The 18,510-nt window shown below is 46.0% G+C and overlaps 1 pseudogene; it reads right to left on the reverse strand.

Moving 5' to 3' along the window:
• Positions 1 to 340: 340 nt before the first annotated feature.
• The window catches only part of LOC130210761 (RNA-binding protein Nova-1-like), a 77,698-nt pseudogene continuing 59,528 nt past the window's right edge, over positions 341 to 18,510 (reverse strand).

The following is an 18,510-nucleotide window of genomic DNA, read 5'->3' on the forward strand; positions in this document are numbered from 1 at the left end:
CACATATCCAGCACACACACACACACATGCACACACACACAAACAGGCATGTACTCATACATAACTGAGCAGACACACCCATACAAAAACACAAACACACACACACACACACACACCGACATTTAACAGTTTGCATAGACACATATAAATAAACACACAGGTTTGTTAACTTACATTTACACATGCATTTATGACAAACACACACACATACACACACAAACAAAACACACACACAAAACACACACACACAGTCACTCTTGCCCACCCCCAGACTTGCGATGTGTTACTGTGATGATGCAGAGTGTGGTGGAAGGTGAAGAATAAGACAACGGAAGACAGGTGATGCTAAAATGAACATTTATAATGACTGCTGTTGCTGTCGCAAAATAAGAATCCTTAAAAAAAAGACCTCATATATATTAGCACTAGATTGCCCACTTCACTGGTAATCCACAAGTCAAGAAACACAACTCACTAAGGTTTTTTTTCTCTTTACAAACACAATGCTACAATTACATTAAATATTCAATACTCTTTAAGTCAGTTAATGAATGTTGTTAAAAGCAACCACTAAAATACTAAAAAAAGAACAAATAAACAAATACTAATATTAATTCACCTTTTCCAGTCGTTCCCTTTTTTCTCATTGTTATTTATTAATAGTATGATAATAATAATAGTCTGAGAAATAAATAGCTCATGTGGTGTTTTCAGGGCAATGGGGGCAGGCAGCATAAATCAAGAGTGGAGCTCAGAGCGATGCGATGAAATGGTGGAGTCTAATCTCAGGCAGGTCACTTTAATACTTTCAAAGATGTCTCGGATGCACTGGCGGAAATATGGAGATATGACCCGAGTTTTAGTTCTGCAGGCAATGGGATGGTTGAGTGGCACCTGCTGAGGTTATCCTCTCTTAACTACCATTCTAAATTATGTAAACTAGGACTGTATTGCACAAAAGTTATCAGCTCAGCTTCCTCGTTTTGCAGCCCGGGAGGAGCTTTATTATAATTGTTTTGTTCTATTTACCTCCCTGGCGTATCTTTTTTCTTTTTCTTTTTTTGTTTCACAAACATGGAGGAGCCGTGTCGAGACGTTTTTTTTCCCCACGATGATATGTATCTAACACGACCAATAATTTTCAACAACTATGTCTCGATGTAAAAAGATATGAGCGCCACTACAACTCACTGTTAGGAAAACACCAACAAATGCACAACAAAACAGCCCTGCGTTGAGAATGGCTTGGGGCTACTTCTCAAGGCTAGTCATCATTGTTCGGCGAGCACAGGTATCTAAAGAGTTTGCTCGCCAACATGGACACTAAACAGCGAATACAGGAGGTAAATCAAGACTAATAACAACAGCACAGGTTAACACAGTAGAACTAGCATAGCCGATTATACAGGCAGCCCTAACTATCGGATACAGAGGATGAGGAGTGTGATGATCGTCTTCCACGTCCACTCGGCCCTCTTTATGCTGCCGGCCCCTTTCTGCTCAACACTTCTCCCTTTACAGCTCGGCAAAAAAATCTGACAAAATATTTACAATGAGAGAGAGAAAGAAATTGTGGAGAAACACTTCTTTAGTGTTTTTTCTTCTTCTTCTTCCTTTTGTTTGTCATCATTTCCTTTTTTTCTTTTCGTATGTTTTATTTCTTTTTTTGTTCATTTTTCGACTTATATCTCAGAGAATTGTCCCCGATGATGAGCAACAAACAATTAAACAAACCCCCCAAAAAATCCAATCGTATCAGCGAGCATTGCACAGTCTCAGAGAGAGGTTTTGGGGATGGAATGGAGAGTTATCGTCCAAAACAGTTGGATGAACACAGAGGTGGGGGTGGGTGGGGGTATAGGAGGAGGCGGAAGGTCAATAAAGTTCATGAGGGGGTGAAAGTTCAAAAAAGTTCAAGAAGACAGAGGATGGCTGCGCAGCTGGCGGTGCGGTAACGCTCCCCGCACCACCGCGCACAGGAGGTGGAGAGGGGCGGGGCGTGTGTCGGCGTGCGTGGTTTGAATGTTAAACAACAACAAAAAAATCATCATTAGAAAATGGAGTTTTTTTTTATCTTTCCCATCGAGAAAAATCAAATGGAGCTAGAGCGAGAGCAGGGGGGGGGGGGGATAGAGAGAGAGAGAGAGAGAGAGAGGTGAGGGTGAGCGTTGGGGAGGGGTAGAAAGGGGGGAGAGGTGAGGAGAGTGAAAGGTGCCCCCAACACTATGGCACACAATCAATGGAGTCCCACAGGCTGAAGAGATGACAGAATTAGGAAAGCAGCTGGCATGAGTGGTGTTTTTTAGGTAGGTTGAGAGGCGGGGCAGGAGGTAGGTAGACAACCTGCAGAGGGGTTAATCCTTGTCGGGTTTAGCTCTGTGGGGGGTGGTGAGGAGGAGGAGGAGGAGGAGGAGGAGTGGTGGTGGTGGTGGTGGGGGGCAAAAGGTGCTGTTCAGTTGAGGCGTCATGAGCGACATCATGTTATGAGGGCGGAGCATGCTGGCTTCATGGGTGCTTCCAAGGATGGATGTCCGACACACAAGAACAACTCAAAGAAACGCTTGGAATGGTAGTTGTTGTTGTTGTTTTGTTGTTTTTTCCCCTCTCTGTTATATTTTGGCACTCGAGAGAAGAGACTCAGGGAGGCAGGAGGAGGAAAGTGTGTGTATGTTCGGGCTGAAGGAGGAGGAGTGGGCAGTGAAAGTGCAAAAAAGAGGGCATGGAAGAGAGAGTGTATGTGTGTGTGTGTGTGTGTGTGTGTGTGTGTGTATGTGTGTGTGTGTGTATGTGTGTTTGGGAGGGGGTAAACAGGCTACACACAGAAAATGGCATTTTTGTAAAAAAAAAAACTGGTCTAGGTTAGACAGAGCATACAGTACAAATAAAGAAACCAGGGGAAAACAATTTGAAAAAATCAACAGCGAACGAGAAGAAGTTAACAGAAAAACAGTGATATGACAAATGCAGTCTACGGTTGCTGGTGCTTCGATGGGGCCTGAATCGGGTGGGGGGAGGTGGGGGTGGAAAAGGGGGAGGAGCGGGGTCCCATAATATGTCTGAGGAGGTCAGTGGTGGGTGTGGGTGAGAGTGGGTTTGAGTTTGTGGAGGTGGCGTTGGAGGTGGAGGTGGAGGGTCAATCGACAAAATAAATCGGAGGACGATGTCGGAGAGCCACACCCACTGAGAAGCGATGAGGTCACCTGGCGAGCAGGTGGAAATTAAGTTTGCATTCCTCGACACATCACAAGATCAACAGAAAGGAAGAAACCATAATGACTAGCCGGCTATACGTTGCACACACAAGACAACCACGAGCACGGAGCAGTAAGAGAGAGAGAGAGGGAGAGAGGGAGAGAGAGAGAGAGAGGGAGAGGAGCTTGCATGTCTAAATAGACCGCTGGATAAGAACACCTAACAGTAAGGATACACATCTACAGTAGACTCGCACACCACCCGACCCCCCACCCTCGGCTCGGCCTGCCATGCACAGTAACAGCAGAGAGTTTAGTGCAAACATGGAGCAGGAATGGGGTTTATTTAACTTTTTTTCATTTTTTTTAGGGGGAGTTTTGTAGGAAGCGGGCCATCTCCCATGACAACATCTGTCTGGATACAAAACATGACCACACTGGAAATACTGGTTGCATATTAAGGATTGAGAGAGAGAGAGAGCAAGAGAGAGAGAGAGAGGGGACGGACTTTGGCAGAATCTCTCTTTTTTTTTTTTACATTAAAGCCAATAAAAGCCTATAATTGAACTGAGTTTGGAAAAAAGAAAGAGAGAAAACACACTGGTAATGTTCAGCGCTGTTTCTCTCCCTGAGATCAGAGCCTTGAATTGCATAATAAGGGAGTGAAAGCACAATCTGTCCCAAACTCTGCAACGAGGCACCCAAGGGAGACCGAGAGGTTTTTTGGGGGGGGGGGGGGGGGGATTCACCTCGCCTTTGCCTCACACACTCTCTTTTACAAATCTCTCCTGTTGGAATACACGGGATGGGGGTTGCAGATGCTCCATGTCATATTTGAGGCGAATAAGGTGCATATCAATGCAAAGACAAGCCAGAGCTCAGAGAGCAGAAGGTGGGTAGGGGGTGATATTAAAAAAAGGAAAGACAACATACTGAGAACTCGACGTGAGCGCGTCGAGGGTTAGTAATGTTAATATGCACACAAATATACACACTAGAACACACGTAAGCCTCTACTGCACGTCAATGGTCAGAGGAGTGATATGCAAACTTATGCAGAGGTGAGTACATTCATGGACAATCTGAGTCTTACTTTGAAATGACATTTTTTTATTTTTTTCTGTCTAAGGTTCGGCAGCAACTGAAAACTTTTCAGCACAAGCTCGCTCGGCTAGTAGCAACATAGTCTTTGTTAGGTTTGTTGGAGAGTTTATATTCGTTCCCGTCAAGAATGACAACTTAACGAAAAACTACTCCGTCGTGACCGGGACTCAGACAACAAACATTTGAACGCGTGTAAAACAATATCAAAATGATCTACCCTTATCGGCATGCAGAGATTTGGCGAAAAACTGAATGATGCACACTGCCAAATGAATTTTTTTCCCACTTCTTTTTGTTATTTTTTGTTTCTCTTTTGTCCACGTTTCACTTCGATATCATGCAATATAGACGTGCAAAAAAGATAACATCTATTTCCACAAAATACATTTTCATCGTTATTATAAAAGGCTGTATTTAAGAATGCTATCAAGTCACATTTTATTAAATTTGTTGAGCGGAATTATGCTAACCTATCGCTATGTTGATTTGTCTAGCCTCAGAGTCGCAGTGCTGTTGCATCCTGGGAAATGTGGTTCCCGGAGGACTGGCTGAACACCTCTGCTAACGTTGCGGTCCCTCCTCTTGTAGCAGGAACTGAGACGGCTTAAACAAACGCCGTTACTGACTTAAAAACGATCACATGGACGACTCTTCCCCTGTGTAAATCATAAATATGGTTCATTTGGCACTTTTCACATTTTCTTAATATAAAAGTATGTCTCCTCTTATCTAAGGGGGTTTAAATCGACACATTTACAGATCTAGTTTGGCACAGGTTTAACTTGTTCAGGTTAGAATGACACTATTATTACCTTATCGTCAGCTTATAACAGAGCTTGTATTACACTGCCGCTTGAGACTAGCCTCTCCAGCTAAAGGACAGATTTCGATATGTTTTCACCAAGTATTTTTAGTACATCAGTAATTATTAAATAGCAGCATTTTCCCACAAATTCAACAAAAATGAAGATTACTCGTGTAAACCTATTCAACGTCTAAATCCAAAGCTCCAATGGCAGACAGAGGATAAAGGACAGGACGACATGCCACTACATGTATTGCTTCCAGTACTCGATCACATTTGATCTCCGTCCCCGAACATCGAGACGACTAAAGAGATTGGACGCTGTTTAAAAGACAAACCGAGGTTTGATTAATGAGATGAAGAAGAAACACATCCAGAACTAATCAACTCCACTGACACCTACAGCAGGAACTCCAATGCAGTTTGTTCCACTGCGAATGCGCTGTGCTGCGAATGGTGGAATCATCTGTGGTTCAATTTAGCTACGACTGAAAATGTGTTCAGTCTATTAAAGGTCAGGAAAGGTTCTCAGAGCAGTCTGCAAATTCCTGGTTTCAGTGCCAAACAAACTGCCTCCAGCACAACGCACTTCTACAGTGGAACCAAAGCACACTCCATCTACGTACGACAACTACTATCTTATGAGGTTCTTATCCACAAAATATCAAACATGAATCCAGTCAAACCCCCCTGTCAATGACAAGGTATTCCCTCACGATATGTGTATGTTTTTAAGGTATTCGACGACTTCCTCTGCAGGCATGGTCGTTTTCCTGTTGGCCGCCCCCGCCTAGCCCCTCCCGCCCCCCCGAGGAGCTAAAGAGAAGCGAAAATTGATCCACGGCATTTCTTTTCCTCAGCAGACGTGCGTTTGATCGTCACACCAGACATAGACACCCATGGAGCGATGTGGTCGGAGGTACAGGCGGTGTCGGGATGGGAGTGCGCTGGAGGACTGGGAGGACGGGTGAGGGGGACAGGGGGAGGTGAGGAGAGTGTGGATGGTGTTAGATGGGAGTAAAGAAGCCTCCTTACCAAGCTGCGGAGATAAACCCTCACTGGCGCTCCAACAGAGAGTGACACGTTCGATAGCGTGGAGGACTTTGTGTCGGATTTGTTTTTTAAAAAAGGTTTGTTTTTCCTTCATCTTAAGAGGAGTTCCCTACCCTCACCGGGGCTGTTTAGGTCAATAAATAAAATACACCCCCTCCTCAATACTTGTCATCTTTTTACATTTCTGTCACACTTCTGCTCCTATACTTTAATACGTATCCAGGGATTCGCCCGCTGGGACGTACAGTGCATGACCAATTCCAACTGCTTATGAAAAAGACACAGCTGCGATAGAAAAGTGAATTTTATATAATTTTTTCCAGTCTCTTTAATCTGCTGCTGGACTCCTAACACTCCCAACATCCCACCCTCTGATTACAAAAAGGCTCTTCTGGAACAACAAGTGGACTCTAATAGATCTCGACTCATCAACTCAATCGATTGATATCCTCTTCATCGACCTAGTCTCTTCCCCTTCAGATATAACGTACAAGTTCTTCATATGCATTCTACATATATTTCATATATGTGTTTTGTCCCCCCCGCCCCCAATGCACAAAAAAACACCATCCGATCGCGATGCCATCTACAGCACACGTCCCTGACCTCGTGGGCAGAGAGAACCGCTCTCTCGCTTCACAGTGCATTAAGACAAACAATTCAGTGTACTCCGATTGTAAAAAAAACTCCCACAAATAAAAAAACCAAATAATAACACGACACAAAATACAAAATTAAAACAATCAAATAACAGACAGCATCTTCAGCAGCCTCCTGGGTCTACAGTGGTTGACACACCTGTTGCCGTGGGAGACTTGCGGTTTGCCAGAGGCGGGAATGAGCTCAAATCCCTGAACGTGTGTTGAAATACTCTCGTGTCTGCATTTTGCCTCGCCGGCAGTCGGACGGTTGTTTGACGAGGGCGAAGATCAGTAAGGCTATTTATCTCCATGACTGATATGCACGCTGTCCTAAAGGAGCAACTCTACTCGTGAGACGGACCCCCGCACGAGCAACGACAGGTTTCAGTGTTTTCTCAGTAGTTGTATGTTGTGAGTCTTGCTCTGGCTTGTTCTAGTCGAAATGCTTTTGGGGCACACCACAGGCTGAGCGGCTCGCCCGAGTCTCATCTCGGTGACACTGTAGGCAAAAACTGTCACACGCCTGTGGAGTGAGTAGTTTTCAGGTATTCTTTTGCTGACCTAGAGGTCGTACTGCAGTGTGCACCAAACATGTCATCTTAGTGTTTTGTTTCAGTGCGTGTGTGTGTGTGCATTCCCTGTTCCTGCTATTTGACTGTATATAATTCACTGATATTAACGCCTGGGGCGGCTTACTGGACTTAAATAAGACATATATTACACTATGTAACATTACTATTTATCTTCAAACCACTTAAATTAAACCTAAAGATTAAAATAAAAAAATAGTCTCATTTACATTCATGTCAACCTGAATTCACAGATAAAAAAGAAAAGAAAAGAAGGGAACAATAAAAAAGGACTGAGCTGTTTTTCTCTTTCTGGGTGAATTCATTAATAAATAATGACGATGGCGATGATTCCTAATAAATCATGACAATCTCGTGATCAGAATTCTCACAGCAGACTGCAAACATATGGCGTGGATCCCGTGTGTTTGCCGCAGCTTGCACAGTATCACTCTCGTCGGTTTCGCACTACGTGAGGTCATCAGCGTGCGCCTCGCCATCTCAAACACTAGGGCTGCGTTAGGTGTGTGTGTGTGTTCGCGTGCATGTGTGTGTGTGGGGGGGGGGGGGTGTAGGGCCCCTGCACTGCTTGTGGGATACAACACAGGGTGCACAGGGGGTGGTGTGCAAATGAAGTAACGCCCAGCTGATTCTCGCCCCTCCGTCCCACACCCTTCCCTGATTTAGCTTTGCCCCTTCCTCCATCTCCCAGAGAGAGGGGGAGGAGGGGGGAGGTGAGATCATAGGCTGGGAGGAGGCGAATAAGAGGGGTCGGAGGGGGGTCCGAGGACGTTTCTTCCCTCACACACCGGGCTTAAGTTTGCAGTCTTGCTCATTATAAAAAACCCTTGTAAAACGGAGGGGGGAAGGAGAGAGGGGAGGGGAGGGCAAGTAGTGAGAGAGGCTTTGGGAGGGGGCGGGGCAAGGGGCAAATCAAAACTAGAAGGAAAACAAAAGCCGGACGGGAGGGGGACGGGTGTGGGCTGCAGGGGGAGGGAGAGGTAAGGGTGGTTTCTATCAGGGATTTAGGGTTGGGGGTGCGGGGAGGGGGGGCTGGAGGGATGTACCCTGTAAATGCAAGCACCCCCCTCCGCACCCATGCCCCTCCCTCCCTGCCCCACTTCCTGTAGCCTCTCAGGCAGTCGGCCTGTCTACATGGCATTCAGCTTTGTCCACACAATACACAAACGAACAAAAAGACAGCTTAATTTACGAAACCAAACAAATAAAACAATGAAACCAAACAATAAAAAAATCCCCAAAAGGTCAAGACATTAAGTAATAAAACCTTATTTACATGTTACACCATTTTTTCTTGGTTTTTCAGCGTGATAACTCGCTCCTCTCTCTCCTCGTCTTCTCAGCACATTTTTGCTCCGCGTCAAAATATCTTTTTTTTAAATAGAGAATACTGAAAACACGCAGAAGAAAACAGCGCGGACGATTCCTTCTGACATTCTTGCTCTCCTCTCCTTTTTTCCATTCTCATTCTCACTTATTTTTATACTCCTCCCCCAAGCCCCCACTCTTTTATTTTTTTCCACTTTTCCTCCTCGTTTCTCATTGGCTGTCTGGTTTAGCCCACCTTCTGTGGGTTGGTGGCACGTACCCCCTGCTCATAGGTGATTCGCTGGCTGATCAGGTACTGTGCAGCCTGCGTGGCGGCCTGGGAACCCGTGATGGTCACCTTCCTGTTCCGAGTTCCAGGGATGAACTCGCCTTTCTTGGAGATCTGGATCCTGGCGCCGGTCAGCTCCTGGTACTCCACTAGCGTCTTCCCTCCTTTCCCCAAGATGGCTCCTACCAGGTTTTCCGGCACGGCGATCTCAACCACTTCCTTTGCTCCTTCTCCAAGCTTCTCTGAGGCCATTAGAGATGACGCCACAAGGGGTGACGCAGCGCTTAAGTAGCCGTTGTTGACCCCTGTAGCGGCGGCCAGGGATCCCAGGGTGAAGCCTCCGAGACTGGCTGGGTGAGGTAAGCTGCCTGATGCATCGCTGGCGTAGGATGCTAACAAATTAGCAGCGGCGGCTGCTGCCGGGTTAGCATTGGCCGCTACAGCGGCTAACACACCTGAGGCTGCAGCGGGATTCAGCCCTAAGCCCAGGGAGTTGGTGTTGTAGCCGTAGTTGGCCAGGGTGTTGAGGGCGGAGGTGATCGTCAGCAGGTCGTTGCCTGAGAAGCTGGACATAGCTGACGGGAAGGCCCCCACCCCGGCCAGGCTGGCCTGGCCGAGCAGAGAGGAAGCCGTGGCTGCCGCGGCAGCCGCCGCGGACGGCATGACCTCGGTCGAGTTGGCGTACGGGGAGCCGGTGGGGTTGGAGTTGGCGACGGGCCCTGTGATGTTGGAGTAGGAGATATTGAGGCAGGAGGAGCTCTGCGGGTCTTCCTGGATCTTCTGGACAATGATCTCCACGGCTTTGCGATTTTGCTCCGGCTCACCGCTGATGGTGACCACACGCTCCTGCAAGTTGATGCCCTCGGGCTTTTGGGATAGCTGCACCCACGCCCCAGACTGCTCCATCACCGCCTTGACTGTCGCGCCACCTTTGCCGATGATCAGCCCCGCCGTGCTGTTGGGTACGATCAGCTTGGACTGGTGGGAGGTTGAAGAAAAAGACAAAAGAAAAAGATTTGGTTATTGCTTTCCATCAGCTGTTTTATTATAACCCAGCAATAGTTCAGAAGTATAAACGAGCCCCTGTGTATCACATGGAACTACGGAACAGAGATAAAATTCAAACATGTGTTCCATTATTGATCGGACAATTACATTAACCTACTGAAGGAGAAGAAGAAGCATGACGTCAGTGTTACAGAGTCCTCCAATGTGTCTCACTACGTCTATGTTTCACAAAGAGGGACACAAAAGCAACGTATCCTCATACGCGGTTCGTACGATGTCTTATGAAAAGTTACTTATCATTTTTCGTGCGTTTTCCTATGACAATTTCAGTTTCTACTCAATACTTTTAATTGAAAATATACTTCTGTCTTCTGACAGCAAACAACTCGCATATAGAAAAATACTTTGTTAAGTTCAGGAAAAGATAGAAAAATACTTAATTAGATTTAGGAAAAGATTGGAAAATACTTATTTAAGTTTAGGAGAAGATTGTGAAATACTTAGGATTAGGAAATAAACGTACGTACTTCTGTTAAATAAAAATTGTAATTTGGTTCAAATAACTACGGAAGTGCCGTTACCCGACTGAAAGATCGCTGTTTGTGGTTTGTTGGACCCGTCCACTCTCTCTCTTAACTCCCCCATCACTCTTACTGGTTCATGATTACATCAATTACATCTGTGGCATGAATGAATGCGCTTTATTGCCCCCGTAGTTCTGGCTACGAATGCAGCCTCGACAATAAAAAATAAAAAAGGTCAACCCAGTGATGTTCCGATTAAACAAGCCCTCCAAATTAAATTAATTCAACAATATGAAAATGAACAAGAATCAACGTGCAATGGGTAAATTGGTCGTGAGAAATCTCCCTGTTATAGCGCAGAACATGGTGAAGCGGTGCACACGCACGCCGTTACGCTCAAGTGCCAACTATGAAGGCAAGGTCAGCGTGAAAAGGGACTTGGTCAGGAACGGCTTTTCAAGGCTGTTCCCCTGAAGGACGGGAGACTAAAAGAGTCAAAGAAAAGACGCAGAGGGATAGAGCGACTGAACCATGTTTGCATACAGAGAGGGAGAGAGTTTGTGTGTGTGTGTGTGTGTTTCAGCAGTGTGACGAGGTCTTGAAGGAGAGAGATCTGAGATAGACACACGACATCATGGAGCGCACTGCGTTTTCAACCACCTGAACACATAATGGAGAGAAAGAGATGAGAGGGCAGCTGATGAAGAGGTAGAGAGAGGTACATAGAGTGGGAGGGAGAGAGAGAGAAAAAGAGGGGAGGGGGGAGGGGAGGGAGAGAGAGGAAAAGAGAGAGAGGGATGGAGGGAGGAATTCTAAAGAGGCTATTTGTGTAAAAAAAAAAACATTGACTCCTAGGGGTCACTGTTGCCATGGAAACACAGCTCCAGAATTCAAAGGGTAGTAAAAATGAGTGAGGCGATGACACACACACACACACACACACACACACACACACACACACACACACACACACACACACACACACACACACACACACACACACACTTTTAATTCAATTCAATTCAATTCAGTTTATTTGTATAGCCCAATTTCACAAATTACAAATTTGTCTCGGAGTGCTTTACAATCTGTACACATAGACATCCCTGCCCCAAAACCTCACATCGGACCAGGAAAAACTCCCAAATAACCCTTCAGGGGAAAAAAGGAAGAAACCTGGAGAGAGCAACAGAGGAGGATCCTCTCCTAGGATGGACAGATGCAATAGATGTAATGTGTACAGAAGGACAGATTTAGAGTTAAAATACATTCAATGAATATGACAGAGTGTATGAATAGTTCATAGTAGGCATATTCCACGATGGAGACCTCCACGATCCATCAGGCAGATGGCGGTGGGGAGGAGGAGTGGGCGGAGTCTCAACAGGACAGTGGCGTAGTCATGAGCAGGAATTCCACGACCCAGACGATCCATCAGGCAGATAGGATCTATGCCGTCTCATAGGGGCCGATGACCCCATGAGACGTAAAGTCAAAAGGACTTCCGGGTAGAAAGGAGAGTTAGTAGCGTGTGATTGAGAGATGAAAATTCATCCTTAAGGAGAGAAAAAGAGGAGATAGGTACTCAGTGCATCCTAAAACGTCCCCCGGCAGCTATAAGCCTATAGCAGCATATCAAGGGGCTGGACCAGGGCAAACCTGATTCAGCCCTAACTATAAGCTCTGTCAAAGAGGAAGGTCTTAAGTCTACTCTTAAACGAGGTGACTGTGTCTGCCTCCTGGACTGAAATTGGAAGCTGGTTCCATAAAGAGGAGCTTGATAACTAAAGGCTCTGGCTCCCATTCTACTTTTTAAGACTCTAGGAACTATAAGTAGTCCCGCATTTAGTGAGCGTAGCTCTCTAGTGGGGCAATATGGTACGACAAGCTCCTTAAGATATGATGGAGCATCACCAATCAAGGCTTTGTAGGTTAAGAGAAGAATTTTAAAAGTGATTCTTGATTTTACTGGGAGCCAGTGCAGAGCAGCTAGTGCAGGAGTGATGTGATCCCTTTTCTTAGTTTTAGTGAGAACACGAGCTGCAGCATTCTGGATCAACTGGAGGGACCTAAGAGATTTATTAGAGCAGCCTGCTAATAAGGAGTTGCAGTAATCCAGTCTCGAAAGAAAGAACGCGTGAACCAATTTTTCTGCATCTTTTTGAGACAAGATGTGCCTGATTTTTGAAATATTACGTAGATGAAAGAATGCAGTCCTTGAGATTTGCTTTACGTGGGAGTTAAAGGACAAGTCCCGATCAAAGATAACACCAAGATTCTTTACAGTGGTGTTGGATGCCAGGGCAATGCCGTCTACAGAATCCACATCACCAGATAATTGATCTCTGAGGTGCTCAGGGCCGATTAAAATTACTTGGGTTTTGTCTGAGTTTAACATCAAGAAGTTGCAGGTCATCCATGTTTTTATGTCTTTAAGACATGCTTGAATTTTACAGAGTTGGTTGCTCTCCTCTGGTTTTATCGATAAATATAGTTGAGTGTCATCTGCATAACAATGAAAGTTTATGGAGTGTTTCCTGATAATATTGCCCAAAGGAAGCATGTATAAGGTAAATAAAATTGGTCCAAGCACAGAACCTTGTGGAACTCCGTGATTAACGTTGGTGGTTATCGGCGTCATCGTTTACAAATACAAACTGAGATCGATCTGATAAATAGGATTTAAACCAAATTAGTGCCGTGCCTGAAATGCCAATCGACTGCTCCAGTCTCTGTAACAGGATGTCATGGTCAATGGTGTCGAATGCAGCACTAAGGTCTAACAAGACCAGGACAGAGAGGAGTCCTTTATCTGCTGCCATTCAGAGGTCATTTGTAATTTTCACCAGTGCCGTCTCGGTGCTGTGGTGTTTTCTAAATCCTGATTGAAATTTCTCAAATAAACTATTATGATGTAGAAAGTCGCACAACTGATTTGCGACCACTTTCTCAAGGATCTTGGAGAGGAAGGAGGTTAGAGATCGGTCTGTAGTTAGCCAATACCTCTGGATCCAGAGTGGGCTTCTTCAGGAGAGGTTTAATAACAGCCACCTTGAAGGAGTGTGGTACGTGGCCTGTTAGCAGAGACACATTGATAATATCTAATGAGAGCCGCCAAGTAAAGGCAAAACGTCTTTAAGCAGCCTCGTCGGCATGGGGTCCAAGAGACAGGTAGGCGTGTTCGAAGTAGAAACCGTTGAAAATAATTGGTCACGGTTGATAGGAGAAACTCCCTCCAAATATACACCAGGGCATACAGCGGTTTCCAAGGCCATTCCACTTGAGAACAGATTGGCACTGGTTATGGGCAAGAGATTATTAATCTTGTCCCTAATAGTTAAAATCTTTTCATTAAAGAAGTTCATAAAGTCATTACCACTAAGGTTTATAGGAATGCTCGGCTCCACAGAGCTGTGACTCTCTGTCAGCCTGGCTACAGTGCTGAAGAGAAACCTGGGGTTGTTTTATTTTTTTCTATTATTGATGAGTAATAGGCTGCTCTGGCATTACGGAGGGCCTTCTTATATGTTTTAAGACTATCTCGCCAAACTAAGCGGGATTCTTCGAGATTCATATGCGTTCAAGCTTTCGTGACGTTTGCTTCAGTTTGCGGGTCTGAGGGTTATACCAGGGAGCAAACCTCCTCTTCCTCACTGTCTTCTTCTTCAGAGGGGCTATCGAGTCCAGTGTCATTCTCAGAGAGCCTATGGCACTGTCAACAAGATGATCAATCTGGGACGGACTAAAGTTAGACCAGGAGTCCTCTGTTATATTGAGGCGTGGTATCGAATCAAATACAGAAGGAATCGCTTTAAATTTAGCTACAGCACTATCAGTTAGACATCTAGTGTAGAAACTTTTGACTAACGGAGTACACTCCGGTAGTATAAATTCAAAAGTTATGAGGTTGTGGTCTGACAGAAGAGGATTCTGTGGGAAGACGTTCAAATGCTCAATGTCAACGCCATAAGTAAGAACAAGATCAGCGTGTAGCCCACCTTCTGTGGGTTGGTGGCACGTACCCCCTGCTCATAGGTGATTCGCTGGCTGATCAGGTACTGTGCAGCCTGCGTGGCGGCCTGGGAACCCGTGATGGTCACCTTCCTGTTCCGAGTTCCAGGATGAACTCGCCTTTCTTGGAGATCTGGATCCTGGCGCCGGTCAGCTCCTGGTACTCCACTAGCGTCTTCCTCCTTTCCCCAAGATGGCTCCTACCAGGTTTTCCGCACGGCGATCTCAACCACTTCCTTTGCTCCTTCTCCAAGCTTCTCTGAGGCCATTAGAGATGACGCCACAAGGGGTGACGCAGCGCTTAAGTAGCCGTTGTTGACCCCTGTAGCGCGGCCAGGATCCCAGGGTGAAGCCTCCGAGACTGGCTGGGTGAGGTAAGCTGCCTGATGCATCGCTGGCGTAGGATGCTAACAAATTAGCAGCGGCGGCTGCTGCCGGGTTAGCATTGGCCGCTACAGCGGCTAACACACCTGAGGCTGCAGCGGGATTCAGCCCTAAGCCCAGGGAGTTGGTGTTGTAGCCGTAGTTGGCCAGGGTGTTGAGGGCGGAGGTGATCGTCAGCAGGTCGTTGCCTGAGAAGCTGGACATAGCTGACGGAAGGTTTCACCCGGCCAGGCTGGCCTGGCCGAGCAGAGAGGAAGCCGTGGCTGCCGCGGCAGCCGCCGCGGACGGCATGACCTCGGTCGAGTTGGCGTACGGGGAGCCGGTGGGGTTGGAGTTGGCGACGGGCCCTGTGATGTTGGAGTAGGAGATATTGAGGCAGGAGGAGCTCTGCGGGTCTTCCTGGATCTTCTGGACAATGATCTCCACGGCTTTGCGATTCTGCTCCGGCTCACCGCTGATGGTGACCACACGCTCCTGCAAGTTGATGCCCTCGGGCTTTTGGGATAGCTGCACCCACGCCCCAGACTGCTCCATCACCGCCTTGACTGTCGCGCCACCTTTGCCGATGATCAGCCCCGCCGTGCTGTTGGGTACGATCAGCTTGGACTGGTGGGAGGTTGAAGAAAAAGACAAAAGAAAAAGATTTGGTTATTGCTTTCCATCAGCTGTTTTATTATAACCCAGCAATAGTTCAGAAGTATAAACGAGCCCCTGTGTATCACATGGAACTACGGGAACAGAGAGATAAAATTCAAACATGTGTTCCATTATTGATCGGACAATTACATTAACCTACTGAAGGAGAAGAAGAAGCATGACGTCAGTGTTACAGAGTCCTCCAATGTGTCTCACTACGTCTATGTTTCACAAAGAGGGACACAAAAGCAACGTATCCTCATACGCGGTTCGTACGATGTCTTATGAAAAGTTACTTATCATTTTTCGTGCGTTTTTCTATGACAATTTCAGTTTCTACTCAATACTTTTAATTGAAAATATACTTCTGTCTTCTGAGAGCAAACAACTCGCATATAGAAAAATACTTTGTTAAGTTCAGGAAAAGATAGAAAAATACTTAATTAGATTTAGGAAAAGATTGGAAAATACTTATTTAAGTTTAGGAGAAGATTGTGAAATACTTAGGATTAGGAAATAAACGTACGTACTTCTGTTAAATAAAAATTGTAATTTGGTTCAAATAACTACGGAAGTGCCGTTACCCGACTGAAAGATCGCTGTTTGTGGTTTGTTGGACCCGTCCACTCTCTCTCTTAACTCCCCATCACTCTTACTGGTTCATGATTACATCAATTACATCTGTGGCATGAATGAATGCGCTTTATTGCCCCCGTAGTTCTGGCTACGAATGCAGCCTCGACAATAAAAAATAAAAAAGGTCAACCCAGTGATGTTCCGATTAAACAAGCCCTCCAAATTAAATTAATTCAACAATATGAAAATGAACAAGAATCAACGTGCAATGGGTAAATTGGTCGTGAGAAATCTCCCTGTTATAGCGCAGAACATGGTGAAGCGGTGCACACGCACGCCGTTACGCTCAAGTGCCAACTATGAAGGCAAGGTCAGCGTGAAAAGGGACTTGGTCAGGAACGGCTTTTCAAGGCTGTTCCCCTGAAGGACGGCAGACTAAAAGAGTCAAAGAAAAGACGCAGAGGGATAGAGCGACTGAACCATGTTTGCATACAGAGAGGGAGAGAGTTTGTGTGTGTGTGTGTGTGTGTGTGTTTCAGCAGTGTGACGAGGTCTTGAAGGAGAGAGATCTGAGATAGACACACGACATCATGGAGCGCACTGCGTTTTCAACCACCTGAACACATAATGGAGAGAAAGAGATGAGAGGGCAGCTGATGAAGAGGTAGAGAGAGGTACATAGAGTGGGAGGGAGAGAGAAAAGAGGGGGAGGGGAGGGAGAGAGAGGAAGAGAGAGAGAGGGATGGAGGGAGGAATTCTAAAGAGGCTATTTGTGTTAAAAAAAAACATTGACTCCTAGGGGTCACTGTTGCCATGGAAACACAGCTCCAGCATTCAAAGGGTAGTAAAAAGGAGTGAGGCGATGACACACACACACACACACACACATACACACATACACACACACACACACACACACACACACACACTTTTAATCATTGATTAATGTGTTAATTGTTTTCCTCCCAATTAATTTATTGGGGAATAGTAATAATTTACAATTACATAAAACCCAAACCTTTTAATGTCCTTGAGGAAAAATGTTGAATCGATTAATTATGGCAACATGATTAAGGGTTCATTTCGCCCGGTGGTCTGGAATTAAGTCAAAAAAACGCAAACAGATTTACTTTTTCATTTCCAAAATACGTTTTAATATTGATGTAATGGTTCCACGCGCTGCATCGTCACAATGAGTTGACACCATTTTGGGTGGAAGTGAAAGGTGAACTGTTTCTCAATTGGCTGAAAGAAACACAAGAGACTGCGGGCTAGCCTAAACTGAAGTTGACCCTTAACCTCTACATATTTCCACCCTCTTATGTCTGGAGGTCCGATGGCGGTCCGAGGTACCGAGTGAACCCAGGACCAAGAACCAGGAACCAAAGCCCCATTGACACTTCGCCACTTCGCTCTTTAGGTGCGAACGCAAAACGAGAGCAAACCGCCGCCGCTGTATCAGCTGTCCGCCTGAACGTAGAATATTCTCAAGCGGGAGCAGATGAAATGAGAGAGTGGGCCGCAGGAAGAGGAGGAAGGGAGGGCAAGAGGAACAGAACTTGGCCTTGACAAAGAAAAGAGACGATAGAATGAAAGAGACAGAGAGAAAGGGAGAGAGTAGGAGAGAAAGCGAGGGAGATCTGAGAGGAAAGAGGACTGCGTTCTGTGTGCGTTCTGTTCTTCCACACAGAGAGAAACAAAGGAAGTGCAACGGAGAGACGGATCCATTGGACTCACAGTAGAAGAGAACCCGAAGGCCATTCCAACTGCCTCCCTGTCTCACCCTTCCTCTCGGTCCTCCCTCTCCCGGTTTGCTGTAGTTTGAAGCTGAACCATTTGTCCCGCTCCGTGACTTTACACGAAGAAAAACACCCGATACGAGCGACTTATAAAACCAGAAGACGCTGTCCTGCGGCATTCGAGTCGCAGGTGGGAGATTTATCTGAACCCGTGTGAGGCACCGGCAAGTCGCTCCGTGGGATTAACAATATTTTCAGGCGGATTTCCTGTATTTTCCGAAGCGAAAGGAGACCAGCGGGCGGCAGGGGGTAAAACATGAAGGTGAGAGATAAAATAAATAAGTGAGAAGCAGCGAGGGAGAGAGAGGGAGAAAGAGGGAGCGAGAGCGATCGAGACCCTTTTTTTTTCAACCCATGAACCCTTTCATCCCCGGCACTGAAGCCTTCTCACACACACACACAGAGTGTTGGTGGGAGGATAAACATGGCGTACAGTGATGGCTGATTCCTCCCGGCCCTAATGACCCGCCGTCTTTAAATCCAAACTGATTCTCTACTAATGAGCTTCTCCTTTTTTCATCTCCTCCTCCTCCAATTTGGTATCCTCCATATTGTCGCTTCTCTCTCATTCCATTTCATGTAATGTTTTTT

This window comes from Pseudoliparis swirei, chromosome 20 (genome assembly GCF_029220125.1).
Source record: "Pseudoliparis swirei isolate HS2019 ecotype Mariana Trench chromosome 20, NWPU_hadal_v1, whole genome shotgun sequence".
Classification (NCBI taxonomy): Eukaryota; Metazoa; Chordata; class Actinopteri; order Perciformes; family Liparidae; genus Pseudoliparis; species Pseudoliparis swirei.